The sequence below is a fragment of the Hypanus sabinus genome, chromosome 10, assembly GCF_030144855.1.
Source record: "Hypanus sabinus isolate sHypSab1 chromosome 10, sHypSab1.hap1, whole genome shotgun sequence".
NCBI classification, from domain to species: Eukaryota; Metazoa; Chordata; class Chondrichthyes; order Myliobatiformes; family Dasyatidae; genus Hypanus; species Hypanus sabinus.
In genome coordinates, this window is record NC_082715.1 from 85,847,546 (window position 1) to 85,860,483 (window position 12,938).

At 38.3% G+C, this 12,938-nt stretch overlaps 1 protein-coding gene across 1 annotated transcript in view; it reads right to left on the reverse strand.

The window, feature by feature from the left end:
• Positions 1-12,938, reverse strand: part of LOC132401336 (protein eyes shut homolog) — a 1,222,700-nt gene that overhangs the window by 909,070 nt on the left and 300,692 nt on the right. The window lies entirely within an intron of this gene.

Here is a 12,938-nt window from a genome sequence, read left to right on the forward strand (position 1 = left end):
CCTAAAGTCTAAATAAGTGGAATATTGAACTTCCCTGTTTGGTCACTTTGCCCCATTGTGATGTTTATTAGACCACAGCCATGTATCAAAGGACAATCACCATGGACCTCCCCAATGAGCCCATGCTCCCTTCTTGATGCTGCCATTGGGAAGGAGTCTTAGATCCTATACAGCCAGGTTCACAAACTATTATTACCCTTCAACCATCAGGCTCCTGAGTTAGCATGGATAAACTTCACTCATCTCAACACAGAACTGATTCCGCAACCTTTGGACACATTTGCAAGGAGTCTACAACTCATGTTCTCAGTATTAATAATTTACTTGTTTATTATTATTATTATTATTATTATTATTTGTTTATTTGGTATTTGAGTTTGTCATTGGTTGTTTATCAGACATTGTGTGTAGATTTTCATTGATTCTATTATATTTTTCTGTTTGACTGTGAATACCTGCAAGAAAATGAAGTTCAGCATAATATATGGTGAAGTATACATACTTTAATGATAAATTTACTTTGAACCTTGAACTTTATTTCCACTAATAGTATTAACTCATCAAGCTACGTACAAGTGAGGAATTCATTCAGATAAAGAGCATTCAGTTTTGTGTTTAAACCACTAGTTCTAATTCTAGCTGGAAATGTACTTTCATGTTTTCTAATGCTGTATTGGTTGTGATTACATATTTTGATAGTCTGCATAATTACCTTCCAAATTTTTACTCACAAAACTAGCACTGTATTTTAAATTAGCTTAAATGGAAGAATGGGAGTCATGGCGAGAAACACGAGGAGCGACAGAAAGAAGTAGACAGGAAGAGAGGAGTAGAAGAAGGAAGGCAGGAGGGAAGAGGAGATATATGAGGAAGGAGAGGGGATGAATGACCAAAATGAGAGAGAGGGGTAAATGGGATGGAGAAAGAGGACAACATGGAGGAGAGAGAGAAAAAATAAACAAAATGTTATAATTATGGAACAATTATATACAGATGTGTTTTTTGTTAGTGAAAGAAGTGGGAAAGTGCAGCTGTAAATGGAAAATAAAATGTTCTTGTGAAGGCTTGTGCACATTACACATTGGTTTAAAAAAATATGATGTAATTCATAAAAAATATTTGTAAACTGGCATAGCACAAAAGTAGCTTTCTTTTTAAAGGTTCAATTTGTTGCCAGCTTTAATGCAGTTTTAGATGAGAAAGATTTGTAACAATGTGCTTTGGGAATATGGTGACAAAGCATATTCAGCAAAAGTGGTTCAGAATTCTGGGAGAACATTTACCATGTTTTATTCATTGCTTAAAAGTTATTGGTCAGCTGGGCTGGCAGAGATATTTATCATATTTGAGTGCCAGCAATGACATTTCCATATATACACTTGTACACATGTAGCGATAAATGTTTAAAAGGGTAGGCCATATTACTGTATTTTGCAGAATTTGCTGCAAGCAAATGGAAGGAAGAAATCTTTCTTGTAATGTGCAACACTTCAGCTTTGCCGTTTATTAACTTTATCAGCAAGTATTTTTAGGTTGTAACATTTTTGCAAGGGTATACATTTATGGTGTTATCATTTCAGCTACAGAAAAATTAGCACACAACATTTGCCGTGAATTGAAATCTTCAGAACCATAAAATTTTAAAGCAGAGAAGGAGGCTATTTGGGCTATTGTGGCTGTACTGGTTTTACGAAAGGGTTCTCCAATGGGTTTACTACCCCACTCTTTCCAATTCTACAGGATATTTTTCTCTCATGTTTAAGCATAAAACCAATTGCATACCAGACTCTGTTTCTATTACTTCTTCAGATAGTGACAGCAACTTCCCTTCATAATCCACACTGAGCAATCCAAGACACATCAGACTAATGTTGTCAGAGTGCTGAGTTATTGAGAAGTGTATAGGGTTGTGACCAAAAACTTGGATAAATACATGTATTATAATTTATACTTAGAGTGAAAGGGAGTAAGAAAGGAGATTTGGAGATGGCATGCCAACGTTCAGAGTTTGGGCTGAAGGCTCATTTGATAATCAATGACAATGAAGATCAAAAATTTGCGGGAGACTGGAAGAGGAGGACTGCTGAGCTTTCTCAGAGTTGTGTGGCTTGACAAGGTAAGGTAAATGGGGAATGATTGAAATATGCAGAGGTTTGATCATTATAAATTTGTGCAGTTGTTTGACCAGGGTACATAAGTGCCCAGAGAACACTGAATCAACTTGACTGAGGCATTGATGTAGAGGATGTCGATAAACCTTTTGACATTTTGTGATGATCCATCAGCTCAATACTATTGAAATATTTCTTCTAATTCCCAAATTTATACAAAACATATTCAAATTTTTAAACCACTGTGGTGGCTAGTTATGTAAATCCAGTCTATCGTACCATTAAGGCTCACTGGTGTTGAGCTGGACACTAATCTCAAGCTTGCCACAAATTTCCAGCCTACTTGTGAAAATCTTTGAATTCATTTCTCTAAACAGTAAAAACATTAAATTATACAATTGTTTTACTAGGTCTAACTACCTTTATTTTTCTTGGAAGTATTGTGGTATAATTTATGGCAACATGTTATTGTTAAATTATAGCTTACCAGCCTAATATACAGTGCAGCTAGAGGAAAAACCCATCAGAAAAAAAGACACAGCTCCATCCAGTTTTTTTGGAGGCAATAGTTGTATGTTTAGGCATCTGCCTGTTGTGGAGGAATGTTCTCCTGCTCTCAATGCAGCTGCAGCAAATCATCTCAAGGACACTAGTAAATGCATTGGTTCGATTCCCCATTGGCCAATTTAACAGCAAACTGTAATCAGAGAGCCAAATGAAGCTTCAGTTTTGATCCACTTGTGAATACGCTCAGTACCCTCTTTTACAGAGAGTGAAAGCAAGGACATGCTGAAGGTAGTGTAGGAAGAGACAATGAGATGAAGGGATGAAAACCAGTGGGAAGGCTGAGTCGAGCATGGCAACTAGGGATCTAGAAGAGGAAAGAGGCTGAAGTCACATTGGAAGCTGAAGAGAGAGCAGGAAGTGGAAGTTGGGAGAGAGGTGGAGGAAAAAGTGGAAGTCTGGAAAGATGGATTATCAGCCAAGGGGCATCTTCAAAGGGATATGGCTAGTGAGTCTGGATGATCAGAGAGGGGTCTATTAGGTCACTTGCGAGCAAAGGAGTTTGTAGTGGATGGGATCAGAATCTTGAAGGGCTGAAACAAACACACAAAATACTAGGGGAACTCAGCAAGCCCTCCCTGCCCTGCATGTTCTTACTCTAACTTCTCTCTAATTCCGGTCCCGATGAAGGGTCCTGTCCTGAAACTTCGTCTCTTTACTCTTTTCCGTAGATTCTGCCATGCCTGCTGATTTCCTCCAGCATTTTGTGTGTTTTCTCATCTTTAAGGGCTGAGAAGTGGCATGAAAGATAATAATCTTCCAGAAATTTGGTGCCCCATCATGCAATTGTCAATTCATTTTGCACTAAGTCACTCCCCAGTAGGGCCTCCCAGGCAGAACTCTTACTGTTTATGGCCATCTCAGATTCATTTTCCTTCTTGACCCTGCAAAAAGAGGCCATCGAGGCCAGGAGTTGGAGGATTATCTAAGATACCACCCTTCTCACTACTACCATCAGACTGCTAAACAGACCATAAACCCATGAACCATTTTTTGATCTCTTTTGGCTCTACTTACTTAATTTTGTATTTCCTATTGTATTTTTATAGTATTTGTATGTATCACACTGAACCGCTGCCGCAAAACAACAAATTTTACAATATGTCAGTGATAATAAACCAGATTTTTTTTCTGATTCTGCTCTGCAAGGCTCAAATGAAAACAGCACAGCCATAACATGGCCACAATGAAATGGTGTTTTCAAAAATGACAAAATATCCTGATGCTTGAAAGATAAATATAAGTGAAATACAGTTAAAGTGAATGAAAAATATAACAAAAATAAAAGCAAAGTGAAGAAAAATGTAATAACTTTACACTGAAGAATTCTTTAATTTCACCTAATTATGAATCCACTTCCACAAAGTTCAAATTTGTTTTGTATAAGACCTATTAGATCTTCAGGTGTTTTAGGAAAAGTTGCAATGGCTACACGGCTGCTGACTGAAGGTGAAGCTGTGGTGAACTACATATACCTGTCTGGACACGCCCCCCTGCTGACTGCTCCTGTGGCTCCTCCCACAGACCCCTGTATAAAGACAATTGAGGTCTGAGCCCGGCCTCTCAGTCTCCAGGATGTAGTATGGTGGTCACTCGCTGCTTGTTCTTTATTCCAGTCAATAAAAGCTGATATCTCGTCTTCACGTCTCAGAGAGAGTTATTGATGGTGCATCAGAAGCTCAAGAATTAATCATGAAAAGTAAGAAAATGACAGATGAATTAAAGGGCTAATTTGCATCTTTCTTTACAATTGAGGATACAAGTAACATCCCAGGAGCAGCTGTGAATGGAAGGGAGAGAGGAATTCAGGATATCATAAGCAAACTGTTGGAAAAGTAGGCTGATAAGTCCTAATGGACTTTGTCCTAATATCTTCAAAGAAGTATGTACTGAGACAGCAGGTGAGTTGCTTTTAATGTTCCAAAATTCCCTAGATTTAAGTAAGGTTCTGTGAGGTCAGAATGACAAATGTATTTCCTTTAATCAAAATCGCTCAGAGACAGAGAGCAGAAAAATACAGGTCAGTTAACACCTGTAAGTGGGAAAATGTTAGAAACTGTTGCAACAGAATATTTTGAAAGAAGCAATCAGGCTAAGTTAAAGTCACAAGAGATTTTGCAGGTGCTGGAACTCTTGAGCAACACATACTAAATGCTGGAGGAACTCAGCTGCTCAGCCAGATCTATGGAGGGAAATAAACAGGTGACATTTTAGGCTTTATCAAGACTGGAAAGGAAGAGGTAAGAAGTCGGAATAAGAAGGTGGTGAGAGGGAGACAATTACAAGCTGGCAGGTGATGATTGAGACCAGATTGAGGGATTGCTTTATCAGGCACCTTTTCTCTGTTCACTGAATAGTCAAGATCTCACAGTGGCCAGCCGTTTCAATTTGACTTTCCATTCTAACACCAGTATGGCTGTCAATAACCTCCTCTGCTCTATTATGAAGCTAAATGCAGGTCGGAGGAGCAACATGTCATACTCCATCTGGGTGCAAAAACCTAATGGCATAAATATTAATTTTCTAACTATCAGTAAGCACTCCCCTCTCTTCACCACCTTTTGGTTTCCCTCATTCTGATTGCTCTCTGTTTTGGGACACAGTCATCTCTAAAGATGTCTGCCAAAGTAGGTATCATACAAAGAATACGCTAGGCAAACAAAAATAAATGGACTGCTTAGGGAAGAGAGAAAGATAAGAAGTCAAGTTGCAGTTTCAAAAAGGACACTAATCTGCATGTTGTTGTTGAAAAAAAATCTGATATTGATGAGAGTGATGAGGAATGGCTAGCCTTGAGATTTAAATGTGAATACTAACAATAAACAAGCAATGTGGCTTACACCAGAAGTGAACAGCAAATTAATTAAAATGGAATTGGTCACTGGCTCAGCTATTTCAATCATTCCACAAAATGAATTTGTACAGTATTTCAAAGATACTAAACTGAAGCTTGTAGATAGCCAACAAAGAACTTAAACTGGCTAACGGAATGGGAATGGAATTCATAACAGTGAAATACAACAAAGAAAAGCCACACTGGGCTTGTATGTGTTCAAAGTGGGAGAGCAAGCATTGTGAAGGAGGAATTGGCTGAGGCAGTTACCACTTACTTGGATATTCATTGACAATTTGCATGCCACATCCCTGCAATACAGTCATCTGAAAGTAAGGAAGGCAATGGATGATGCAGCAGCAGTGTCCAGGCATGGCATTGGAAAACTCAAACATATCAAGGGTAAAATAGTGTTAAATGAAAGTGCCACGCCCAAGTTTTACAAGGCCCATCCATTTCATTGTACCATCTGTGATAAAATAGCCAGTGAGTTAGTTCACATGGAGTCAGAAGGAATTCTTTTGAAGGTTGAGTGGAGCCCAAGGGCAATGTCAGTAGCCAAGAAGAATGGGTCTGTCAGGCTCCGTAGTGACTTTAAGGTCACCAGCAAACCAGTACTGAAAGTAGATCAATACCCTCTGCCCAGGATAGAGGATATCTTTGCAAACTTTACTTGAGGGCAATAATTCAGCAAATTGGCTTTACCTCAGGTTAAGACAAAGATGGGAGAAACGTCCAAAGTCTTTCTCACCATAAACACTCAGAAAGGGCTTTATCACTATCATTGGCTTATTTCTGGAGTAGCATCTGCACCTGCACTCTGGCAGAAAGTCGTGGATCGAGTGCTACAGGGCAGCCCAGGCACACAGTGTCATCTGGGTGGCATCATTGAGGATCCTTATCAATGAGGATGATAAGCAAGATCTTCAACATTTCAAGAAAGTGTTAAAAAGTTTAAAATATTATGGGTTCAGAGAACAATGCAACAAGTGTGATTTATTTAAACCAAGCAATACTTACTGTGATCACACTTCTGATGCACAAGGATTACACAAGTGTGTTAAGAAAGCTTAAGCAGTGATGGATGCCCCAAGGCCAAAAGACATGGCACAATTGCAGTACTTTTTAGGAATTGTCAATTACTATAACAGATTTCTGCCAGACTTGGCTACTGTTTTCCATTCCTTGAACTAATTACTTCAGATTGGGAAGAAATGGCAATGGAAAAAAAAAACAATGTGAGGTAGCTTTCTAAAATACAAAGTTAATGGTGACGTCAGGCACTGCGTGCACACATTATGATCCACGATGTCCAATGAAGGTTGCCAGTGATGCCTCGCCTTATGGTATAGGGGTGACCATGTCACATGTTTTCAGTGATGGAAGTGGATGCTCCATGATCTTTGCATCACTTTCCCTTGGTGCTGCAGAGAAAACTATACACCAGTTGATAGGGAAACCTTAAGACTGCTTTGTGGTGTAAAACGTTTCAACCAGTACTTGTATGGAAGAGAGTTTACACTCATTACTGATCATCAACCACTCAAGTCCATTCTCAATCTACTGATGGGTGTTCCACTAACAGCAGTCCCAGGAATGGAAAAATGGGCTCTGATTCTTGGAGGACACAATTACAAGATGGAATTCAAAAGGACAACTAGTCATGGAAATGCTGATGCATTGTCCTGTTTACCCTTGGAAAAGGAGATACCTGAAAAATTTACAAAAAAGGACACTCTTCTTGACATATTTTCCCTAATGCAAATTGAAAGACCCCTATTACGTTAGAGATAATCCAAAGGAAGACCAGAAAAAACCCCATATTATCTCACGGCCACCCAAAATGGTTGGAATATGCAGCAGAAATCCCAGTTCTCCCATTTTAACAGTCCAAAGATGAATTTGCCCTTGAATGGAGATTGCTTCGTGAAGGCATTGAGAGCTGTTGTACCATCCAAGCTGAGAGCTAAAGTGTTGGAGGAGCTACATGCAGGTCACTTAGGTGTGGTCAAAATAAAAGCATTGGCTTGAAGCTTTGTCTGGTAGCCTAGGATAGATCAGCAGATGGAGCCGCTTGCCACGTACTGTTAAAGATGCCAATACATCTGGAAGAAAAGTGTTCAGAGGTATCGCAACCACTTCCTGCAGTCCCACAGGCAACTTCCACAACCACCACAGAGGAGGTCCCAGAATATGAGATTGCTTCACAACCACTAGTCTCACTTGCCAAGTAGAATGGCATTTCCCCCACCCCACCCCAGCCATCTTTGTCAGGAAGGATATTATCCCACAAGAGCAAGAAACTCTCTACTGTGATTAAATCTTTAGGCCTGGGATATATTGTAAATACATTGCTTGATTCAGCATTCTTTGTTTAAATAATTCATTACATATTATGTATAAAAGTATGTGAATGACATACATTACTCCACCACATCATATGCACTCGCCTTACTTAAAGTAAAACAAAACTAAGACATGCATCTCCTGGCTCCAGTGATTTTTTTTCTTTTAATTATTTTTAGGTTTTGGATTTACAAAGCATATTATTACTCATCCATAAAGCCATTCATCTATTAGTATTAAGTACCTGCCAGGTTCAATTAATCTATATACTAATATATTCATTGATCTAGTCACCGATACAATTAAACAACCTATACCTTTACCAAAAAACATGTCATTTTTATTCAACCGCCTATCTGAAGCAACTGATCTATTTTGTTATGTTACATTAATACTCATCAATCTAAGCTACTCCTTCACATCATTAACGCATTTTAGATACACATCCATCTATGCCCGTTAATACATTTTTCTACATAAATAGAAAATAAAATTCTACCAGTAATCTAATGAGCACTGGATCAAAATTTGCCACTTTAGTTCCATAATTAAGTCTCTGATTTATGATCAGATTCTGGGTAATTATCTCTTTTGTAACATTAAGCAGTTGTGATTTGAATATTTTGTGTATCGCTAATAATCCAATTAATTGGATAACGTCACTATTAGTTACATGCGGATTTATCAAGATCTTCAAAAATCTACCTGTCAAATGTTATTTTATATATTCAACTTTGCATTTACCTGTTTGGTTTGTGAGTCAATCCTTTCCCCTGATTATGGTTTGAGCTACTGATCCATCATTAAGTTCATGTTCATACAATGGTTTGATATGTACTGTAGGGCTAAAAAAAACCCAGAAGATATAGGAGCAGAATCCTGGCCATTTGGCCCATCAAGTCTGCTCAGCCATTTGCAAATGGCTAATTTACTTTCTCCCTCATATCCATTCTCCTACCCTCTTCGCATCATCTTTGATGTTCTTACTAATCAAAAACCTATCAACCTTTGCTTTAAATATGCTGAATGGCTTGGCTTCCACAGCTGTCCATGAAAATGAATTCTGCTGATTCACCACCCACTGGCTAGAGAAATCTCTCCCCAACTCTGTTCGAAAGGAATGTCCTTCGATTCAGAGTCTGGTTCCAGACTCTCTCACTATTTGCAACATCCTCTTCATATCCACTCTATCCAGGCCTTTCAATATTTGATAGGTTTCAATACCTTAAATGTGGACTAATCTACAGTTACATACCCCCGAGCTAGCAACCAGATCAACACATCCACCCAACATCCCACGCCGCCACCTCCACCACCACTACATTCGTATTCTCTAGTGACATTTCATATACACGCTATCAGTTTGTCAAAATAACAGTTACATGTACATTGCGTTTTATAAGATTGCTTTTATATTTATATTTACTGTGTTTATTATTTTTTAATTTTTATTTGCAGTTTTTACTGTGTTTTTATGCTGCATCTGATCTGGAGTAATAATCACTTCAGTCTCCTTTACACTCGTGCACTGAAGTAAAACAATAAACAATTTTGAATCAATGCCTTATAAAGTCTCAGCTTTACATCCTCGCATTTGCATTCTAGTCCTCTTGAAATAAATGCTAAAACTGGATTTGACTTCCTTACTATGAACTCAACCTGCATGTTAATCTTTAGGGAATCCTGCATTATGATTCTCAAGTTCCAAGGATCCTGAAAATCACTGCAGAAATGTAAATTTTTTTGAACTGTAAAATCAATTTATTGATCTACAGTTCATATCTATGATGATCCATCTTCTTATCAAAGATAGGTATTTGTTCATTCATGAATAACTCCTTTGCCAGACTGTTTATAAATGGTGAATTTATAAATTATACATTGTTTTCAGTCTGTGAAAACATAGTTATTGTTTTGTTCATCTATTCATTCACAATGTGTGCAAGATCAACCATTCTTCAGGATGTACATCAGATGCCTTTAATTTCAGCTTGCCACCGCTGATAAAACCAAGCCAGTATGCATGTTACTGATGTTAAAACACTTAGGTGATGGATTACAATATGTCCTAATGGCAGGCTATAAAATACTTTTTCAGCCTAATTAACTGCTACTTGAATTGTATTTATTAAAATGACCTTTCAGGGTCAGTCGAAGATGGAAAGGCTGGTACTTAGCAGGACAATATTCAATTTAATATTCCTTGAATAAAGCTTATGAAGTACTTCTTGCTTATTTGTTCAGAACCAGGATCAGGTTTATTATCACTGGCACGTGATGTGGAATTTGTAACTGCATATTTTGAGTTTTTATGCAACAAATTATGTACTGGATGGCATGTTGGTGCAGCTGGTAGAGCTGCTGCCTCATAGCACCATCAGCATGGTTCAATCCTGAACTCGGGTGATGACTGAGTGATGTCAGTTCTCCTTGACTCATGCTGGGACTCCTCCAGTCACTCTGGTTTCATTCCCCAACCTACTGACACACAGGCTGGGAGGTTAAGTTGCCCCAAATGTGTTGGTGAGTATAGGTATATTGACAAGAGAACTGATGCGAAAACGGGGAGAATAAAACATTGTAAAATGGTTTCTAGGTCAAGAATGATGCTCTAATGGGTTATCCATCTTCCGGTGGTTCTGAAGGCCGATCCAGGATCCACATAACCAGGATGTTCGGGGGGAATTCTCTTAATGGAGAACACCTGTGCATGACTTTGTTTAACATGGGGAGGCTAATGCACTGGCAGCCACCGCACAGTGCTTGACAGATTGGGGTCAGGGTCCAGTGGCATGGAGTGCAAGCTGACTGGGGACCCTTCACTGCTGCAGCCTTCATCTGCCTTTCACTGCTATTACAAAGTGCTGTCATCTTTCACCAGCTTGGGGTAAAATTGGTTGACGGTCAGCGCAACTCAGTGAGTCAAAAGAGCTGTATCTATGTAGTACGTCTCTATATTCAGTTTCATTGATGGAATTTTTAAGTTTGCCAACAAAACAAATGACAATTGTTAATACCTTAAATCTATGCAAAGCCATAGAGGTTTCTCTCTTTGCCAGTTAACTGAGCTCTCATTCAAAACTTATTTTACACCAGAGAAAATCTGCCAGCTCATTTAGGTGATTACATATGTGATTTATTATAAATGGCTGCATAATTATTCATCATTATACCTTAAACAATAAGGTGCAGTTGTACAACAACTAGAGCACATGTAATGCCTAGTTTTAAAAGGTAGCTGTAATGAGTAATTAGTATTTATTACTACTTTCAGGTGGTATGTCAGCAACTTTAACCTGTTGAGGAATATCACTGGCCATCTGAAACTGAATGTGAAAGTCAAGCTGAAGAGATGTAGGTTCATCCTGCACATGGTGCTTTTGAAATCGAGGACTTTAATAATTTCGAGCAAATGTGGTTTGTTTTAACCTTTAATCTTTGGCTCAAATTCACACACTATTTCGGTGCCAAATTCCCATTTCAACTGGAAGAATGCTACCAGCAAGGCTGTGTATTAGGCTACCATGGCAGTCTCGTGCACAGAGTACACACTGACATATTTCCTTTGAGAAAGAAAAGCAATTATCAGCTGCCTGTCTGCCAGAGAGTAATACAGTGTTGCTGTGTAAGCTCACTCTACTGGAAACTAATATCATGGTGCTACAAAGAATTCATTTGTTTGAAAGCATCTGCAATTAAAAAACTAGTTTTTAACCACAGAACAATAGATGCACATTCAATCTAAACATTATGCACAAGTATTCACAGATGAAGTGCTTCTTGAGATTCCTTACACTGATGCAATAGAACATAATAGAACTGAATATAATGCACCAATGTTAATATTTCAAAACAGCATATCATAAGTTGGTATTGAACCAGGCTCTAAAAATATAGTGTTGATAAAATGGCAAAAGGAAGGGATTATAGTTCCATTTAAAAGAATTAAGCATACATATATGTAAGGATCATTCTTCAATACAAGGAAGACAGATCTGCCGGACACCATCTCATGTTATCATTTTGATGCACTTCTTCTAAGCTCCATAAACTTGTTTTCCAAAACTCTGCTGCATCTAATCTATTCATCTATCGTTTGACGCTGACCTACATTGGCTCTCATTTAGGCAAATTTCCAAATCTAAAGTACTCATGTTTGTTTTTCAGATTACCTTACCTCTCTCTATTTTTGTAATCTCCTTCAGCTATAATACTATTTCAGGATATTAGTTCCTCTGCCGTCCCTATGGATTCTCGATTCTAAATATTCCTCTTCTTCAGTTTCCAACAAGCAAGTTCGAAGGCTTTGGAATTCTTTCACTTCATATTGTTCAAAGTCATTTTTTAATCAAAATATATAGTGTATATGTCACCATATACCAACCTCAGGTTCATTTTTTGTGGGCATTCATAATAAGTACAAAGTATTTAGCCAGGTATACGATCTAAGGCAGATGCTTCCCATGTATACTGTATATTATGAAAATGTTTGATGTCCCTGTGTAGTACACTGGCTGTTTTGCTGTATTAGAGGCACTAAAGACATGCAATTTAAAATAGTTGTTGCATTAAATCATAGAATATTTATAACACAGAAGCTAACCAATTGGTTCACTGAGTCTAGCCCGGTTCATTGCAAAGCAACGCAGTCAATCCAACACTCTCACTCTTTCTCCTGTGAGCTTGCAAATTATTTTCTGACAAGATCTGTTTAATACACTACCGACAGCCCTCATTAGACTCTGTACTATATTGTGACCAAATCACCACCATCCACTGTACAAAACACTTCGGCTCACATCCTCTTTCAATTTTATCAATCATGCAATAATCCTGTTCCCTAGTGAGTGAATGAGTCATTTTCCCTCTTCCTACCCCATCTAAACCAGTCATAACCTTACACATCTCTATCTGCAAACACTTTGCTCATAAAACAAAATCAAAAAGTGATGGATACAGCCCAGACAATCACAAGAAAAACCCTCCCCATGACTCAGCAGATTTACAAAAGATCTGCCACAAGAAAGCAGTATGCATCATCAAAGGCCTCCACTAAACGGGCCATGGTCCCTTATCACTGCTGC